This window comes from Prenolepis imparis, unplaced genomic scaffold, assembly GCF_030444845.1.
Source record: "Prenolepis imparis isolate NDT839.2.m4 unplaced genomic scaffold, iyPreImpa1.0 SCAF_2, whole genome shotgun sequence".
NCBI lineage: Eukaryota > Metazoa > Arthropoda > Insecta > Hymenoptera > Formicidae > Prenolepis > Prenolepis imparis.
This window is the reverse complement of record NW_028141160.1, coordinates 20317339-20337295: the sequence shown is the minus strand read 5'-3', so window position 1 is coordinate 20337295 and position 19957 is coordinate 20317339. Positions and strand designations below refer to the sequence as shown.

Here is a 19957-nt window from a genome sequence, read left to right as displayed (position 1 = left end):
AGCAATATTGAAGAATCAAATAACCAATTTTTTGTATGTTCTTATGCTGAAAAAACTGTATATTATTATAAATCTAACATTTTAAGCTTCTTTTATCTTATATTTTTTATCTAATATTTTTAGTGGCATATAAAATTAATTGACATCGTATGCATGACGGAAAGAAAGAAAATTTTGCAAATTACAAAGCATTTATATGATTATCTCTGACTTCTCTTTCTATCTATATATATATATATATATATATTTCTATAGTTATATATATATCGTAATCGAAGTGCATCATATATTTTAATACATAAAGCATGTAAAATCGGCGTGATAGATAGCTCTTGTTTAAATCGCGCGTGACGAAAGCGTCGTTCCGATGCTGACTCTGATATTTTACATAGCCAGCTGGCGAATAGGTCAATGTGATGCGTCATTGATCCATGGTCGCTTGTTTCGCATAAGCTACACGGTGAATAGCACGATTTTTCGGTACATTTATAGCTTGGGTAATTTAGTTGTGGTTCTCTTATACTAACGCGTGATATTTCCTCATATATTGTGTATACGTTATTTTAAAGATTTTTTTTAAAGATTTCTTTTAAAGATCTCGAATATACATATAAATACATCATTATTGTTAATTCATTATAATAATCTACATATATTAAAATGTATCTTTAAGATAATATTGTGCAATATTTATGCATAAGTTATTGTTTTATTTATATAAAAGTTTGCGCTATATTACGTATCTCTGTCTTTATGCACAATTTATTTATTAATGTGTGCATCTCATATCTAATATTTCTTTATGTATCTTTTGAAATTTTTTAAATATTTTATACGACGTATGTTTTATCTTTATGAATAAGTAATACCAATCGTAAGAATTGTGATATCGAGAATAGATATCCTCCTTTTTCTAAAAAAGATATGTAAAGTCGATACTCGCATATATCGTATTTATTGTTGTCGCTTTTCCGTGATGCTTATTGACTGTCAAGATTCGCGTTGTGCGTTATATTCGTAGCATCGAGAGGCTATCATCGCGAGGGTTAGCAATTTGATAGTATTACAACATATTTTAAAACTGATATTATTATTTTATTTAATTTTATTTTTAACAAACTGTTAAACTACTAACCCTCGCGATGACAGCCTCTCGATGCTACGAATATAACGCACAATGCGAATCGAAACAGTCAATCAGCATCGCGAAAAAGATGCAACAATCCTTGCATTGTTGCGAAAATCGACTTACAATTAACATGCCTTTTTTAGAAAAAGATGTTATAATAATTTAAATTCAATTAATATTTTTGACAATTATCAGATAATTTTTGTCAAAAAATATTAATCGTGGATAAAATATTATAACGTATTATTTAAACATATTATTATTTTAATATTTTCAACATATTAATATATACACCCCCATAATCGCTATAGATATATATTATAAAATAAACAATTTCTCACTCACCAATACGTATAGCGGATACAATAGCGGAGTTGTAGTACACAGCACACATTGATCTGAAAACAAAATATTCAAATTATGTATATACATAATTTGTGTGTTAAATATCTCATAAACAAGGTTAGAAAGTGCAGTTTAGAAAAAATGTTTTTATATTGTATACCTCACAGTTGCCCCGCTGTCGCCCGATGCCTCCCCGGGCCTCCTCCTCCTCTCTTAGTCGACTGTTATTGCTCCTTCGTAGCACTCACGATACTCGCGAAAACACGAATAATTACGATTGTCCGACACTTTATACGGCACTCCCGATACGCGAAACTTTACACGGCACTCCCGACACGACGCGTGAATCGCACTGTGTATCGCAATGCTACCTGTAACAAATAAAATACATACATATATTAGAATAATCTTATTATTTCGCATTATAACATACACAATATAAATATAAATATGTAAGCTAGAACATTTAATTAGCAAATTTTCGCTTTATTAATATTTTTTTGACAGAAATCAGCTGATTAAAGCGTTAATTTGCTAATTAATTTTTAAAATAATAATATGTTTTAAATAATATGTTATAATACTTTTAACTCGATTAATATTCTTGACAGTTATCAGCTGATTTCTGTCAAAAATATTAATCAAAAATAATGTATTATAACATAATATTTACAACATATTACTATTTTAATTTTTATAACATATTATTATTTTAAAATTTAATTAGCAAATTTTCGCTTTATTAATATTTTTTGACAGAAATCAGCTGATTAATTTGCTAATTAATTTTTGTTGTATGTATAAATGTATTATTTACTTTTCTTCTTTAATTTAAAAAAAATGTTATTTATATGTATATGTATATTTATTTATATACTACATATACAATTCCTACTAAGAAACAGCGCTTTTCATCGTTGCAAATCAATAGAAAATTTTTGAGAGAGAAACACGTGTTCCATAAAAATATATCAAACGTAAATGTATAGTTTCGTGGCGTGGATGCGCATTACGAAGTAACCGAAGACTTAATAAGGCAATTTATCTCGCTTACTAACGTATCCTTTTGCATGTAATAAATCCAAGTTAATAGAAAGGGCGAAAAATAAGAAAGGGCGACGAAAGGAGGAAAAGAAGAATAAGGGGTGGGAACACGGGGACTGCTTTTATGACATAAGTTTGCCCATGAATAAAATATCAAGGAACTTTTGCGGCAGCCATCCAACTAACCGACTTCTCTGTCCCCGACAATATGCGAGTTATCGTGCTAGGCACAACCTACCGATGAGTATTTCGCGAAAGATCCTCCGTCGAATCAGATATTGCGATGGATGATCTGCCATATCGTGCACACTTTCCAAAAGTAAATTTCGCTCTTCGTGCAATAGCATCGCGTGATATTTATAGATGTATGCTCTATTTTTTTCCCATTACGATAATTTAGCATGTCTTTCATTGTTAGCTATAAATGCCTTCCAATTTTACTATTGTCTTGATATTTATACGTTTGCAATCGAACGACTTATATCAAACATGCAATCAAATATTTAAAGTAACAGCTATGTTTGGATAATTGCAAATAAAAATAAGAAGATTTCTTTCTTTTTCTTTCTCTCTCTCTCTCTCTCTTTTTTAAAGATACTAACAATAAGAATAATTACTAAAAATATTCCGCGTACGCAAAATGAAAATTTATTTTTTGATATTGTATGAATATAATAGCAATAGAGCTATAATACCTTTTTAACTTGTAACTTTTTTGATTGATTTTTATTCCGTGATTTTATCATATCAAGTAGAAATAGAAGTTACGAAAAGTCATGATTTATGTGAAGTAAGAATTCACCGACCTTGACCACGAGATAAAAATAAGTATTTAAAGGAGACCATCTCAGTAAATATCGTAAGTTTTATGAAGTTCTTGATGTATAGATAAAGTCTATATTTAAAAATGTATTAAAATTACAAAAGTTTAAAAAATAATTTTTTTATGTTTAATTTTTAATTATAATAACATCTTTCGTATTTTAATATTTAAGTAATTATATGATTAGAAAATAATCCCATGTCTGTTGAAAATGCAATCAAAAATTCTACTAAGCAGAATAATTCGCACATATATACATAAAATAAGCATTAATACATATATTAATTATACTATTTGTTTCTGAAATGGTTAACATTTAAAAAGAGTACTGAAAAGGAACTAACTATTTTGTATTAGTGTAATTGCGTGTTAAAATGAGGCTTATTAAGATAAACGCCAAATCTTTTTTATTGCCGTAATTTGGCACGGCTTATCTCCTTCCTCATGGTTATTTTTCCGTTTTGCTGCTTCCTGAAGATATACGTATATGTATGTTTGAATCGATTTTGAGAAATGTTCCAAGTCTATATATAAGTAATAAGAAATATTTCTTACATAAATCTATTTTTTATAAAAATAATAATTTTCTTAATTTTATATGTACATATGTATATACATATATATATAAATATTTTCTAATGCATTATTAAAAGTGCATTTTATCAGAAGTATATTATGATTGAAACACAAATAGAAATGCAAGCTTATTATATATTTATAAATATTCAATAATAGAAAAACAAAACTGGAATGTTGGTTAGATTTAGAAACTCGAATAATGTGTAATTTTAAATATAAAAAACGAGCTTGATCTTAATAAAGCTTGATCTTAATAAAGTTTCAGAATTTTGTAGATTTGTAGTAAAAAATATCCATGCGTCTCTTTATTACATTTTTTAAATTTGTTTATTATACAATTTTATTGCAAGTTCTAATAAACTCTCTACTAAGCTTAATTTCTCACTTTAATTTTTTCGGAAATACATGCTGATATGAATAAACTTGAGAATTGAAATTTTAATCTTAAATATGTGATAAAAAAATCATTTAAATATATTACACTGCAAGAATTCGCGTAATCAGTGCACTAATTTCCAAAGTTGCAACGTTCTACGAAGACTTTTACTCTAGAATCATGGTCTTCAAGCTTTAACAAGTTTTCGCTAACAATTTTCTAACTAAAGCAAGCTTCAACTATATAATTATGTTCCCCAAGGAATAATTTACTGAACTTATTAAAAACGCGCGTGCTAGGAAGACAATTTTAAAAGAAGAATTCTAAAAAGAGAGACTATGTTGAAATCACTTTTATTTTATTAACAGTAAACTGAATGAGTGATGTATTATTGATCAATGTACATATAATGAAACCGTACTAAACGGACTATATTCAATATGTGATTTAATCAATTTAATATCGTTGCATAATTAATAATATAACGTGTATAGATTTTAATTAAAAGTACGTTGAATCGATCCCGGAAGTTTTAGATAAATAACAATTGCAATTTCTCATTATTAATAGAATAGTAATTGCTTTAAAACACACTATATATTCATTACACACTTACAGATATACAATATGACATAATTATTCGTTTAAAAGGCGCTATTGATTGCTCTCTCTTATTATATTTCGTACTTTACTTATTATAACATTTTAAAGAGTTTCTAGATTGAATATGTTGGCAGAACACTAATGATTTATACGATATTCCAAGCTTTCGAAAATCGATTTTTTAGTACCATATAGCGTCAACCTGATGCGCAATACGGCTTCTAGGAAAATGCGTGTTATATATGTGTATACAAGTGAAATACACATGCGAAATTGTATGTGGCCGCATGATAAATTCAAATGCATCTACACGTATGCAGTTGCAAGCGCAGTTGAAATTTACACCTGCTATGCTGATAAATGGCCGATTCTATTCGTTTCACATAAAATATGTAAATCTATACGCGTGTATATTGAAAAATATGATGCCTCATGTCATTTTCATTCAAGTCAGCACTCCTTTCGAAAACTCTCATTATTATTTATTCAGACGCAATTTACATGCGCTTTAATATACCTATGTGTGCATGCACCGCTGTTAAATGTACTTAAGAAACCGATGGTAGAATTTGGATAAGAAAGATGAGATGAATTGTAGTCACGATTTGCTGGCACAGTCGCTTGAATTATTACTGGAATATTCACATTTGTAACAGACGGGAGAATCTTATCGCGCGCAATAGCATTACGTATTCTGTCATGCTTGTCATCGTGTGCACTCTGCTTCCATCCATGCGACCCAGGTCCCCAGTTAGTAGCTGCTACCAGCAGCTTCCACCATTATCCCTTTGTTTCGCCATCTTTATTGCTTTTTCGCTCCTCTCATCCGAACGGGCTGACTTCCTGAAGGCAGCTAACTTAATACCGTGAAAGGGATCTCTCACTGAAAACTTAATAATCCAATTTTCATTGTACTTGGTCGTTTACACCTGCCACTGTCGTTATTCAGAGTTCATATGTATGAGTAGTCTCGCACTTTCCCTATAAATCTAATACCTATTCCACCTGCATTTCCATACTAATTTACTGATTTATTTGTACACGACAATGTGCAAAAATTTAATTTGTCAATGTAAATAAATAAATACGTCTAAATGTTCTAATAAGTAAGTGCGCAGCCTTAAATTAACTTTTAGAAAATAATATTTATTTTAATTTTTAAGACAGTATGATTTAAAGTAATAGATTATAAGAATAATTTTTCTTAAAGCGACACTAAAAGAGAGATTAGGTGCATGCTGTTAAAATATGAAGGTTAATGTTCACGATGACATGGAAGGCATTAAATAGACTGCAGATATATTAAATTATTTCGAATGTCAAAAATCTTGAAATGTTTTAATTTTTACTTTATATTAATATTAAAAAAAATTTTTTTAATTGTGTAAATTTTAAATCTTGAATGTTTTGAAACACAAATTAATATTATATTATTTTGTTAAATTTATATACAGAGAACATACTTATAGAAATATCAAGTATTAAGAGAATAAAATCGATATGACAAGAAAATATGCATATTTGATTTTGGATAGTTTGAATAAGTTCGAAGCAGTGATTAATTAAGTGATGACGGGCAAAAGCAACAAGTTCTCATGATAAACTTGGGGGATGGGCACGTCGAGTTGAGTAACTTAACGAAACTGTGGTTCAGATTTACATTTTTATTTCATCACGATTCAGTTTTATGATAATCTTAATAAAGCGCTGTAAAAGAAGATTTTATCCTGAATCGAATAATATCACCAATCTCGATTTATATAAACGCATTATTAGCAACTTTTAGACGGTCGAAAAGACGCGTCGCATTTGCAGGAACGTTGACCTTGTGGTACAAGGTAAGGTAATGCAAGTCATATGCATATGTCTTCTTTATTTCACGGTATAACGTTTCTAAAGGAACGACACAGGAATTTTCGCTATGATGTTCTCATTCTGCTAGCAGCGCGTAAGTACGTCACTTCCGTCTCCTTGTCTTCCTCTCTCTCTCTCTCTCTCTCTTTTGCTTAACGAAACTCTTCTCTTTGTTAGATGTATTATTAATTAAAAAATTAATTACATGCTAGAATTACTGTCGAAAGGCTGTTGCCAGGCTTGCGGCTTGCAAGTGCGTAAAATATAAAGCGGTAAAGACGCTTTGAGCATACTAGAAAAGAACGCCTCTACGCGCGTTGTCCTAAGTATAAACTTGCTTAAAAAGATGATATTGCGAATAAATATATATACAATAATTCATTGTCAGATACTGCTGATAATCAAAGTGATATATTTAACTCGACCCGTAACGATAATTAATTAAACTTGACAAAATTAATTAATTTACATTCAATTTACAGTCGTTAAAAGCTCATCAAAATTATATATAATCTTTTCAATATTTTCTATAGCGTTATTTCATATTTACCTTTATTTATAATTATTCTTTGACGGTTTGCAGATGAAAGCTCTCAGATCTCTTTTATGCGAGTTTAGGAATTTTGTTTGTTATCTTCCATGCTTGTGGCTATTAAATAAAGTTTCCGAAACTTTTTCTTCGATTAATCATACGTTTAGCAGATTACTACGGATACTTGCTTAACGTGTTTAACAAAGAGGAAAAAGAGCTTCTCACAAACAAAAAATTTCTCTCAACATATATCTCATATCTCAACATATTTCAAGAATAGTTTGTATTCGGCGAGTTGTAAAATAATAAATTGCTTAACATATATAAATTCAGATGGACTTTATTAGAATAAGTGTATACGCAGACAAAAGTGTATTATATATTGCAAGATCCTATTTTAATATTTTTTTCGAAATCTTTCATGAATGTAGTCGCATATCAACATTACAGTGTAACAATTAAAAAAATATACAAAAAAAAATTATTATTTCATATATTCTTTGTTTTTTAATATAAACCTAATAATTAAAAATGTTTTATTACGTAATAATTTTGAAAAATTTAGGATTAAAGTTATACCAAAAAAGGATTATATTTTAATATAAAATACTATATTATAGCCGGAATATAACCAATGTTAGAATATATATAGCCTTAAAGCTGAAAGAATATTTTTAAAAATGCTATAACATTCTTTAGAGTTTTTCGGAGTTTTCTTTAGAAAATCAGCATTAAACTTTAAGTTTTACAACACTTTCTACGTACTTTTTTACTTCTAAGTTTTTCCAATTAGACCAATTTAAATTAAATTGTTTAGTAACTTTTTGCATTTGCAACATCTTTCCCTAATTCATATTAGTATATCTCAATGTTGGGCGCATATGGGCTAATACTTCGACCGAAGTTGCTCCGTGATGTACTTTAGGTTCATCAGTACATTCGTATCCATTACCTTGAGAACTCGGTGTTTCGAGAGTTCACTCTTAGCCGTAACGAAGTTGTGCATCCGGTAGTTTATTGATACACGGCTTCTGATTCGTTTTCAGCGATGCGCATCGAATGTTCCATCTAAAAGATAAATATCTTCGGGGATCTTTAAAGTTCTTCAAGTAATTCTGCCCAATGTGACTTGGTGTGCATCGTGTATAATTATATTTAGTATGTGTATAGCTACTACAATCGTACATAAAGCTGATCGAACTGACAATTACATAACGATCATCGGTCGAGTTAAAATCATAAAATTAATTAATTTTTAGATCAGTGCAAAAATCTTAATTTTTTAATCAAAAAATTTATTAGTTTTTTCCATAAAGATGAAAGATTTTATAGAGATTTTAAAAGATATTTTATTTAATGATTCATTAATTTCTTTTGTTTCCCATAATTTTTCGACAACGCTATGATGATTATTATTATATGTCTTTATTGTATAAAAGATGGTTCATTGACATTTTATGAAACATAGGCTTAATTGTATGAATTTTCTAACAATATATTATTCCATGATGACGTTCATAAATTTTTTACATACGAGATAGCAGAGCCGGAAACTAAACCTGGCGATTTATCGATTATCACGTGTCCATTCTACTATGATGAGAATAATAAGAATAATAATTAAATAATAATAGTCTTAACTTATATACTCCAGTTATAAAACTTGACAAATTGAATCAATACAATTATCAATTACGTTATTAAAATTGTTAATTTACTACTATTCATATCAAACAATATCTTGCTTGTTAAATTGAACTGCAAAGTCAAAGCGTTTCATTGTGTCTCTCATTCGATTACACAATAGTTCGAAATTCATGAGCACTTTGCCAGATGACAAATCACGAATGTGCTCCCAACGTCTCTCCTAACGTTGATCGGAACAAGTTATCTGATTGAGCTTCTGTTGTCCTCGACATAATGACACTGTCATTCGCGCTCTCACTTAGAAGGATGAATTCACTCTACCAAGACTTCCCGATAGTTTCGGCAACTGTAGTTACTTCCTGTTGTCGAGACTCCGGATTACTTATCCATGAACTCGGCGCAATCCGGACTGGTCTGCACTTTGTTAACCGAGAACGAAGTTGGCCGCGAACAAGTTCGCTGCAACGCACTGTGCGCGGCTGCTAATTTATTCTGATATAGCGCAACAAAGCCCACTGGGTATTGAATTTGCGGCCAACAACTTTCTCACTCTCTCTCTCTCGCTCTCTTCTCTCTATCTATCTATCTCTTTTCCCTATTCTCTTTAGCTTCCTAGTCTTTCGTAGACTGTCGGATATTACAGCAGCCACGCTCTCTCTCTTCGTTGCGTTGTACGTCTTATATCCGTCTCAATATCCGCAAAGATATGGCGATCTTGGGGGTCGAATAGGGGGACCGGAAATTTATGGATCAGTCAGGCACGAAAGGCTTTGTGAATCGGCATTGAATCACGGATCTTTGCGAACTCTGTCACCGATCGAAATTTTCATTGATCCATGACGACTGACTTATGCTGTACGCTCATATCAGGTGTATAAGTATAAGAAATGCGTCATATTAGTACGAATGCATTTTTTTTAAACAAAAAAAAAATAATTGATATATTAGATTAACGAATAGCAAATTTGTGACTATTTATACATATGCAGAAATAAATCATTATTTTTTATTAACTATGATAAAACATATAATCGTATTATTTTAGATAAATAATACTTCTCTTTCTATATTGATGAAGGTTTAGATAAAATAAGATATTTTGCAATTTCTCCTAAAGAACAAGATGCCGAAAATGCATTCCTTATTTTTCTCAATGTTAAATTTATATCAAACGCTACAACCAGTCTTTATGCTCTTTTAAATAATATGTTAAAATATCATTTTTCAAATTAAGTATGCTTGCATGAAACAAAAGTTAAGTATACTCACATAACACACGATATGATTTTATGTAAAATTATTTATTAAAAAATAAGAAAACTTTTTAGCAAATTTATATATATATTTATTATATAAACCTAATATATATATAAATATATTAATTATTTATTAATGTCTATATATATATTTGTAACTATATCGATAATAATATTGAATAAAGTATTTTACTCGTTGATCTTTGATTGGAAAAATATTAAATAGTTTTGCACATTTTTTAAATTAAATTTATGTTTTAAATTAAAAAGACCTTAGCACCATAAAGATTGTGAAGCAACGCTATGTTCGCGTTCGCAATGAAAAATTCCTTTTGAAACACAGCGCATTTTTTCCACTATCGTACTTTAATTTCCCTTTATGTTTTTGACTACAAACAGTAGTTGCAACTTCAAATCAAGCGAAAAGAAAGGCTATTGATTTGCCGTGGTCACGAAAGAGCCGTTTCTAGCAACGCTTGATTATGTATGCTTGGTTCTGAATAAAAATTCAGGCGGCGAATGTGTTGCTGTCCCAATCCGTTGCGACGTGTGTTACGTGATATTTTTCTTTTTGCACAGTCGCACGGTCCAACTTTGTTTTTCAACGTGATGCTTGCAAGATAAATCTCAGTACTTATATTTGTATAAATATACAAATATTTTGATACCTTTTGCGCATGCAGACTAATAATATCATATTAATTCTGACAGTATCAGTCCTACTAATATAAAATACCTATAAATATCCATGAGAAACATTTTATTCCTATTATTAAAAATCATATTATTTATTTATAAGAAAAAAATATTAAAATTTTTAATAAAGACATTATTAGTAAAAAAAAAAGATGATTTATTGAGGATTCATGCAATGAAAGAAAGATTCTTTGCTGAAAATAAATATTGATACATAAATCTGATCGTAGATCCTATAGTTATAGTATGAAAGATACAAATAATTAAATTTTTTAATCAAATTTAAAAATTTAAATTAATTTAAAATTTATTTAAATGCGTGATTGATACGTGCGTACACATAATTACAAATTTGAGCGCATCCTATGTAGTATTAATGATTATTAACTTTAAATACTTATAACTCAGACCATATTGTGATCTCAATAATTTCGCATTAAAATTTTAATTGAGCATATGTGATTGAGAGAAAGCATTATATAAAATGAAGTAGAAAGAAAATTATTTTACTAGTATGTCATTTTTGATCTCTCTTCTATTCTCTTCACTATCTCGTCGTTGACCTGCAACCACGTGCACACGAATCTATCACTGGATTGAATTTCCCAGTCTGCCCTCCTCGAATTGGAGAAACGCGGATCAAGAAGTCACTTCGGAGTGGAAACGCGCACGAGTACGAGAGAGAGAACGAACATTCATAGCGCGTCGCATTTCATTCTTCGTATATTTTCGATATCTTTGTTCGATATCTAGAACCATCATACCAGCGTAGATAGTCAAGATACAATTCGGAAGTAACGCGGAAAAAGCATTGGATATTTGACAATGCACTTTTAGTATGTTCGGTAAAATGCTGATCTCTTTTAGTATAAACCAATTTATATACTTAAATTGGGATATCTTTTGAGATTTATACATTTTATTAAAAACTTAAAAGATTTTATATGTGCATATTTTACAAAATAATAAAACATGAGAGAGAGAGAGATTTAAAATACTCATTATTTAGAAACTAATGTTAATATTTTTATAATTATGTAATGATTATAATAATAAATAAATAAAAGTAATTTTTATTGTAGATAGTTTGTAAATATATATATATAAAACATACACACACACATGTTTGTCAAATGTGATGTAGAAAATGCTCATTTCCAATTTATCTTAAAATAATCTCCTTTTTATAACATATTTATGCTCCTTGTGTATGTATATAATGTAATTAATGCAAACGTTCTGAGTAATATTGCATATCATATTTTTACAAACAAATTCGCAGTAATTGAAGCGCAACAAAAATTGGAAGCTTTTGAAGACAGGATGGTTTATCTTTCATGAATCAAGGTGAAACAGCAGGATTTAATTTTAAGCTTCGACAACTGGGGATAATAAGGTTTCGAGACCAAATACACTTCCATTCAATTCTACAAAAAGTCGATACTTTTCTTTTCAGCTATGGGTTGAGCTATCGTTATAGTTACCGTTTCTTGTATATCTAACTTTTTAAAAAAATTTTTTATTTTCTTTTTGATAATCTCTTAAATTAGAAAATCAAATTTCAAAGCGATAATGCTTTGTAATAAGTGAAGAGAAGATAAGGAGAATATAGTAATTTATTTTCTTTTATGATATTCTACGACACATCATGAAAAAATGGAGTAAAAATAATCAAAAGGATGTAAAAAACTGATATATTATAAAAAAAAATTGCATCAAAAGTTATTAATGTTATATATTATACTGAGAAATTATATATATATATATTTTTTTTTTTAATAGCTTCATTTTCTGTTATCGCAATACACTCTTCCAGTGTTTGTAGTTTAGACATTTTAATATAGATGCGATAATGATTGAAAGCAGCGTAATTGCTTCATTATACATGCATAGGATTCATAACTAGAACGCGAAAGATCCATGCACCAATAAATTGCCATTAATCAAAAAATAACATAACGCGGTAAATTAACTTGATATTTGATCTGCCAACTATGTATGGAATATTTTCATCATAAATATCTTTTTTTTGATTTTACTTGAAATTATATATGTGTTTGTATGTATATATATATACATATATATATATATATATATATATATATATGCATAAATATTTTAAATTATTTTTTAGAATTTAAATTTATATTATTCTAATTTTAGAATCTCATCTGCTTTCCTATAATATGTTTTGTTCTCTCAAAGAAAAAAACATAAAGAGAGAGATAGAAGATATATATAAAGAGAGAGAAATTAATACTACGACTGTCGTCAATCTTCGATTAAAGTACGTAAAAGACCTGAAGAATCGAACATATGACTAGTCGTCCTAAAAACTTCAGAAAGATATTATTGACAGTGAAACTCGACAATCTACTGCTTTTAACACAAAATTTTGCGAACAGACACTTGTTAGACAGGAGTACAGATAAATCTTTTTAAATTTTATTGCGTGTCGTTTTGCATTATGTATCTCTACTGAATTATGTGCAAATTTTATTTAAAAAAATTTAAATAATATTTCTATGATTGCCTTTTATTTCATAATCCGCAAAGTATATTGCAATAGAGACCATATCGAGCAAAAAAAAATTATGTTCACAAATGCTCTTTTATATATAATTCTCTGCTACCTTTTTTTATAGATCATCTATTTTTTTGTAGAATCATATTATGACGATATAATAATATGAGCACTTAATTTTATTTATTTCCTATCATAAAACAACCAAATTTATTAAATACACACATCTCGATATAAGACTAACTATAAAAATAAAACATTGACATTACATAGCACACACAAATAATCATCTAATAATCATTACAAAGTGCAAGGCATGTAATTTTAATTATTAATAAATCGAGATAAAATAAACACGAGCACATATTTTATATCGCTGTAAAACTTGTTAAAACTTGGACGATCGTCGCGCTAACTTTTCCTTTTTCTAGGGCTCTCAAGATTTTACAGATAACGAGTCAATTAGTGCGCACTCTTTCCTTAATGCTATTTCTCATCTCTCAATCTTTCGAGAAGTCTTTAGAAATCCCAACAAGATTTACCGTAGAATATCGAACTTAGTCGCAGACGACGTTTTCTTCGTTTTACGAAGCCGAGACAAGACGGTGGAGCATCTTCCACATGTCGGAGCGCAAGATAAGAGATACAGGTAGATAGAGAAAAAGAGAGAGAAAGGGAGAAGGGCGCCATAACTCTATTTAATTACTGTATTTATCGATCACTCTTAAGTTGGCCTCGGACTTATGATGTTAGCCACATGAAATGTCATCGGGAATTTTATCCCCGTCCCAGTTGGCTTATGTACTGCTTACGACTTTTCGACCAAAGCGTTCGAACACGGAAATCGAATTAAAACTGCGACACGGAGAGCCGTTTTCAGCCTTTCTCATTGCATTTTTATAATCGGACTGGTGGATGGCACATGCGGCAGGAATACGTGATGCGATTTAACCGCCATTCTCCTTGGTGTCTTTCTAAAACTAGGCGAACCCTCTACTGACTATTTCACGCTGTCAGTTTCGAGGAGCAATCCCCGTATTCGGTGACCTGGTGCCCAGAAGAAAATTCCCTCGCTTCCGATTCGAAACGTTACCCCGCGTTTGTTTACCGCGTGACTTTTTTCGAGAACGATTCGACGCGCGGATCGGAACGACAGCGAATTCTTTTTCGAAAGTAATTCTCTTTTCGAAAGATGAGAAAAAGAAAGAGAGAGAAACCAATCAGTTATCTGATCTTCCACGAAAGAGAAGGTCGCGGCTCGTAGAATTGCGGATTTCATGAACAAACTTTTCCGCCATAGTTATTTCAACGGTGCACGTGTCATATTAGAAGTGTCACTTCGAAGATTACGGTTGGCCAATCATGTTGCTAATAACAGTTCTTCGAATATACCATGATTTCTTGGAAGAAAATCTTGTATTACAGATGCATAAAAAAACAATGTTTCTTAAAAGTATTTTTTCTATCAAATTATGTGTGATTGTTCTCTTATGTATAATTTCTCTTCTGTATAATGTCATCCTTTTTTCTTTATATTCTGTGATTGTTAATAAAGAAGAGAAAATAATAAATAAATCCAAATATATCAATTTCTTATTTGATGCTTAATTCGGGATCACGTTTATTAGGAATAAATGAACTGAATAAGAAATAGATGGAATCATGGCAAAGCTTGCGGACGAGAATTTGATGCAATTAATCACGATAACGATAAGGAAACCGTATGTGGTCAAGAACAACTAAATTACTCGACAAGGATCATTCTTCAGGATGTTATACCTGATGAGAAAGACCGGACAAACGTAAGGAAGAAATGATCCAGAGGGAATAGAACGAAATGTGTGCGGCCGAGTATGTGGCGGGGATTTGATCGTGAGAGCGTATCTCTAAGAAAAATCCCCTTCGTTGAAGAACACTGACACAATAAGCTCTACGTAAGCAGAAGACGACAGTCCGAAAGCCCCGAAAATCCGTAGAACGAAGTGGGAGAAGTGAAGTGGATAAACGTAAAAGTAGGAACGCTTGTACCGGAAGTTAAAACAACGAACCCGCTAACGAGAAGATCGAGATCTGAGTATATAAAGATCCATCTTATGACAGTGAATAGTGTACATCAGTATGTTCATTATTATCAATATATTATTGCTATATATTACAAGAAAAAATATAAAATTATAAAGAAAATTATCAATTCATCAAGAAATCAGAGAATCAACTCTGCCTCTTCATTGTACACAAAAAGAATTTTCTCTTAGAATTTACTTTGAAAATCATAGTAATCGTGAGACAATATGGTATGGAAAGAATTTTAAAAATATGTTTGATTAATTTTTTACTATACTTTTAGTAAATTATACTCTATACTTTTAGTAAAATTAATTAAACATATTTTATATTTTATTGTGATAGATATTATTTTTTATTGTGATAAATATTAATCAGAGAAATTCTCATAAAATTCTTTCCATACCATATTGTCTCACGATTACCTTGATTTTCAGGGTAAATTCTAAGAAAAAATTTTCTATCGATACGTCAATTAATTATTGCATTATGACTGTCCATCTTTCTCTAACAACACACATACACGGAGAATTAGAAATGAACGAATGCATTAGTTAAATTAGAGATGAAATTGACCGACATTGGCGAAACCGGCCGTTAATGTATCGCGTAGTAAAATGTCCAGCGGACGAGGCCGCAGGCACTCAAAGGTTAGCCAGACCAGATTTTCCCTCATTAGGTCGGTGCCGCGTTCTGTCCCTCGGCTTCGATCGTCCACTCAGAGCGACCGCCCGCAGAGCGGAGGGCCTGGTTCACGAGAAGGGACAGGGATGAACGGCGGGCGCGAGGGCGACCGAGGAGGCTTTATCTCGCCGATAAATTTCGTAGATAGCGGGTGGCGAAAAAATTGGGTTAAGTCGCGCTGCCGTATATCATCGATTTTCTCTCCGATTCCTATTATCCCTGTATAGCGCGCTGTCTCTTTTTATTCCTAGAGCCTGCACAAACCTTCCTTTATGAGGTTGCAGCCTTCATCGCGCGATACATCTCGCAGCAGTCCCGCCAAGGCAGCGAGCAATATTTTTGATAAATTAGGGGCTGCGTAATCGTTCGCGGCGACTGCTAAAAATGTTTACCGCGTGTATATATATATATATATATATATATATATATATATATATATATATACATATATCGCGCGTAAACTTCGTAAACGAGCTATTCTTTTTCAGAAGCATTTCGTGGGCTTAAATAGCCGCGGTCACGCTGCGCGCCTACGCCATCATCTTTTAAATTGCGTTTTCTCAGTATATCTGTCACGGTGATAATATTATTAACGGGCGCCATTTACACTTAAATAACATGCTATATAATTGCATAGATATTTCGCTAATTACTAATTTCTTGCAACATCAGGAAATTAATTTTTCCGCTAGAGAGAAAATGATGTTGCGTATTAGAACTGATTAATGTTGAAATTTCGTGTAATTTACGTTCTATGTTATAGACAAAAATCATCTAAATACCGCTTCTTCTACTTGTATATGCTCTTAATTCAATAAATAACAAAAAAATTGTAATAATATATATACCTATATATTTTCGAGGATTTTAGAGTCTTCATACCTTCCTTTCGGTGTAAAATAAAGTATATATTAAAATTTCTGTTGTGTACAAATTGCTAGTTTTTTCTCTTGCCAAAATATTAAACACAATTTTTTGCTTGTATTTCAACAACTATTAATTTTATCAAAATTTATAATAAAAAAAGATAAGGTAATTTGCTGATTTACAAAGAAAATAAAATTTTTTTTCATTATGACGGTTTCACGTGAAATTTCATGTAAAAAATATAAAAATTATAAAAATTTTAACTTCTAGATGTTATAGTATTATATCGTTGTAATTCAGCCAAAATTATATTTTCGGCTAAACCAAATAACAATGCAAACTAATTAAAGGCAGATTAAAGCCTGTGTTTACCTGGTAGTTTATTCATCAAAACTTTTTTGATATGCACTTTTGGAATTAACAAACTTTGCTGACAACTTTCAGCTAAATTAAATCCTTTTACAATCAAATATTGACGAAAGAAACAAAGAATTTGTATCGCTGTATTTTTTTCAAATAACATGCGCTGTTTATATTCTTTATGCGTAATATTAATTTTATACTTGATCATACACATACGTATATTTTGCAGGAAAAATGTTTCTAGAATTAGATTTTACTGCAGCCATTAAGTCAATTGGGCCACATTCGCCTTTTTTACGATTTCACTTGACTGTGCACCCGATAAAGCGGAAAAGGGTCTTTACACAGACATTACTTGCCCCACTAAACGACGTAAGTTTCATTTGCGCTCAATTCTTTGAAAGCATCCTCGACTTAAGCGCAGTATCGTTCCGAAGATACTGTCCTGATTGAAGATACACTTATAACTCGACGACAATTGTAAATTCGCTCGTCTTTATGACTAGCACTGTTAACGTTAATGACAATGTCGCGCACTTATGGATATAATAGACATCAAAAAATTATGTCTAATAATTTAGACAATATAATATAGACAATGTAATATAGACAATATAATATAGATGCAATAATAATGTATATAGACAATATAATATATATGCAATAATAATAATTAATTAACAATTAACGATAGTAAATTTTTGATAAATTTTGAATAATAAAATTAATTTTTTCTAATTAAAAAATTGTTTATTTAGAAAATTATTTTTGTTTATTATTTTTTGCAACTATATACACAATACAAATTACTCTACTACTACGCTACTACTATATACATATACATATTATCTGTATATTTATTTATACATATATGTACAACCAACTAATCTTCAAATTAAGCAATTCTACTAAAATCCTTTTCTAAAAAAGATATGCAAAGTCGATACTCTCGCATATATCGAAGTTTATTGTTGTCGCTTTTTCTCGATACGCATTGGCTGTCAAGATTCGCGTTGTGCGTTATATTTGAAGCATCGAGAGGCTGTCATCGCGAGAATTAGCAGTTTGACAGTTCGTTCAAAATAAAATTAAATAAAATAATAATATTAGTTTTAAATAATATGTTATAATATTTTAAACTCGATTAATATTTTTGACAGTTATCAGCTGATTTCTGTCAAAAAATATTAATCGCGGATAAAATATTGTAGCATATTATTTACAACATATTACTATTTTAATATTTTTAACATATTATTATTTTTAAATTTAATTAGCAAATTAATATTTTTGACAGAAATCAGCTGATTAAAGCGTTAATTTGCTAATTAAATTTTAAAATAATAATATGTTAAACATATTAATATAAAAATATATTGTAAATAATATATTATAATATACTTTATCCGCAATATTAATATTTTTTGACAGAAATCATCTGATAACTGTGAAAAATATTAATCGAGTTTAAAGTATTATAAAACATATTATTTAAAACATTATTTTATTTTATTTTATTTTGAACAAACTGTTAAATTACTGACAGCCTCTCGATGCTACGAATATAACGTACAATGCGAATCGAAACAGTCAATCAGCATCGCGGAAAAGATGCAATAATACTTGCATTGTTGCGAGAATCGACTTTTAATATACCTTTTTTTAGAAAAGAATGTTACAATATTTTAAATTCGATTAATATTTTTGACAATTATCAGCTAATTTTTGTCAAAAAATATTAATCACGGATAAGATATTATAACATATTATTCAAAACATATTATTATTTTGAAATTTTCAACATACACCCCCATTACCGCTATAGAAATGTTATAAAATAAACAATTTCTCACTTACCGATACGTGCAATAGCGAAGTTGTAGTACACAGCACACATTGATCTGAAAACAAAATATTCAAATTATGTATATACATATGTGTGTGCCGAATATCTCATAAACATACACAATATAAATATAAATATGTAAGCTAAATTTTCGCTTTATTAATATTTTTTGACAGAAATCAGCTGATTAAAGCGCTAATTTGCTAATTAATTTTTAAAATAATAATATGTTGTAATACTTTAAATTCGATTATTAATATTTTTTATTTATTTACAACATATTACTATTTTAATTTTTATAACATATTATTTTAAAATTTAATTAGCAAATTTTCGCTTTATTAATATTTTTTGACAGAAATCAGTTGATTCAAGCGTTAATTTGCTATTTAATTTTAAAAATAATAATATGTTATAAAAATTAAAACAATATAATATGTTTTAAATAATGTGTTATAATACTTTAAACTCAATTAATATTTTTGACAGTTATCAGCTGATTTCTGTCAAAAAATATTAATCGAAAATAAAGTATTACATATTATTTACAACATATTACTATTTTAATTCTATAACATATTTTTATTTTAAAATTTAATTAATAAATTAACGCTTTAAATCAACTGATTTCTGTAAAAAAATATTAATCGAGTTTAAATAAACTTTATATTATTTTTTTTAAATATCATTTTTGTAAATATAAAACCGAAGAATGGCGCGCGCTT

General features: G+C 29.6%; 1 protein-coding gene and 1 long non-coding RNA gene across 4 annotated transcripts in view; one reads left to right on the top strand and one right to left on the bottom strand.

Annotated features, from left to right (window-relative positions):
• The window catches only part of LOC145932593 (uncharacterized), a 74346-nt gene extending 72506 nt beyond the window's left edge, over positions 1-1840 (bottom strand). The window contains exons 1-2 of the long non-coding RNA XR_014424742.1: positions 1635-1840; positions 1475-1527 (exon numbers count right to left, since the gene is read on the bottom strand). This is a non-coding gene — a long non-coding RNA (uncharacterized LOC145932593). The remainder of the gene's footprint in view (positions 1-1474; positions 1528-1634) is intronic.
• Positions 1-19957, top strand: part of Dop2r (dopamine D2-like receptor) — a 226487-nt gene that overhangs the window by 109381 nt on the left and 97149 nt on the right. The window lies entirely within an intron of this gene.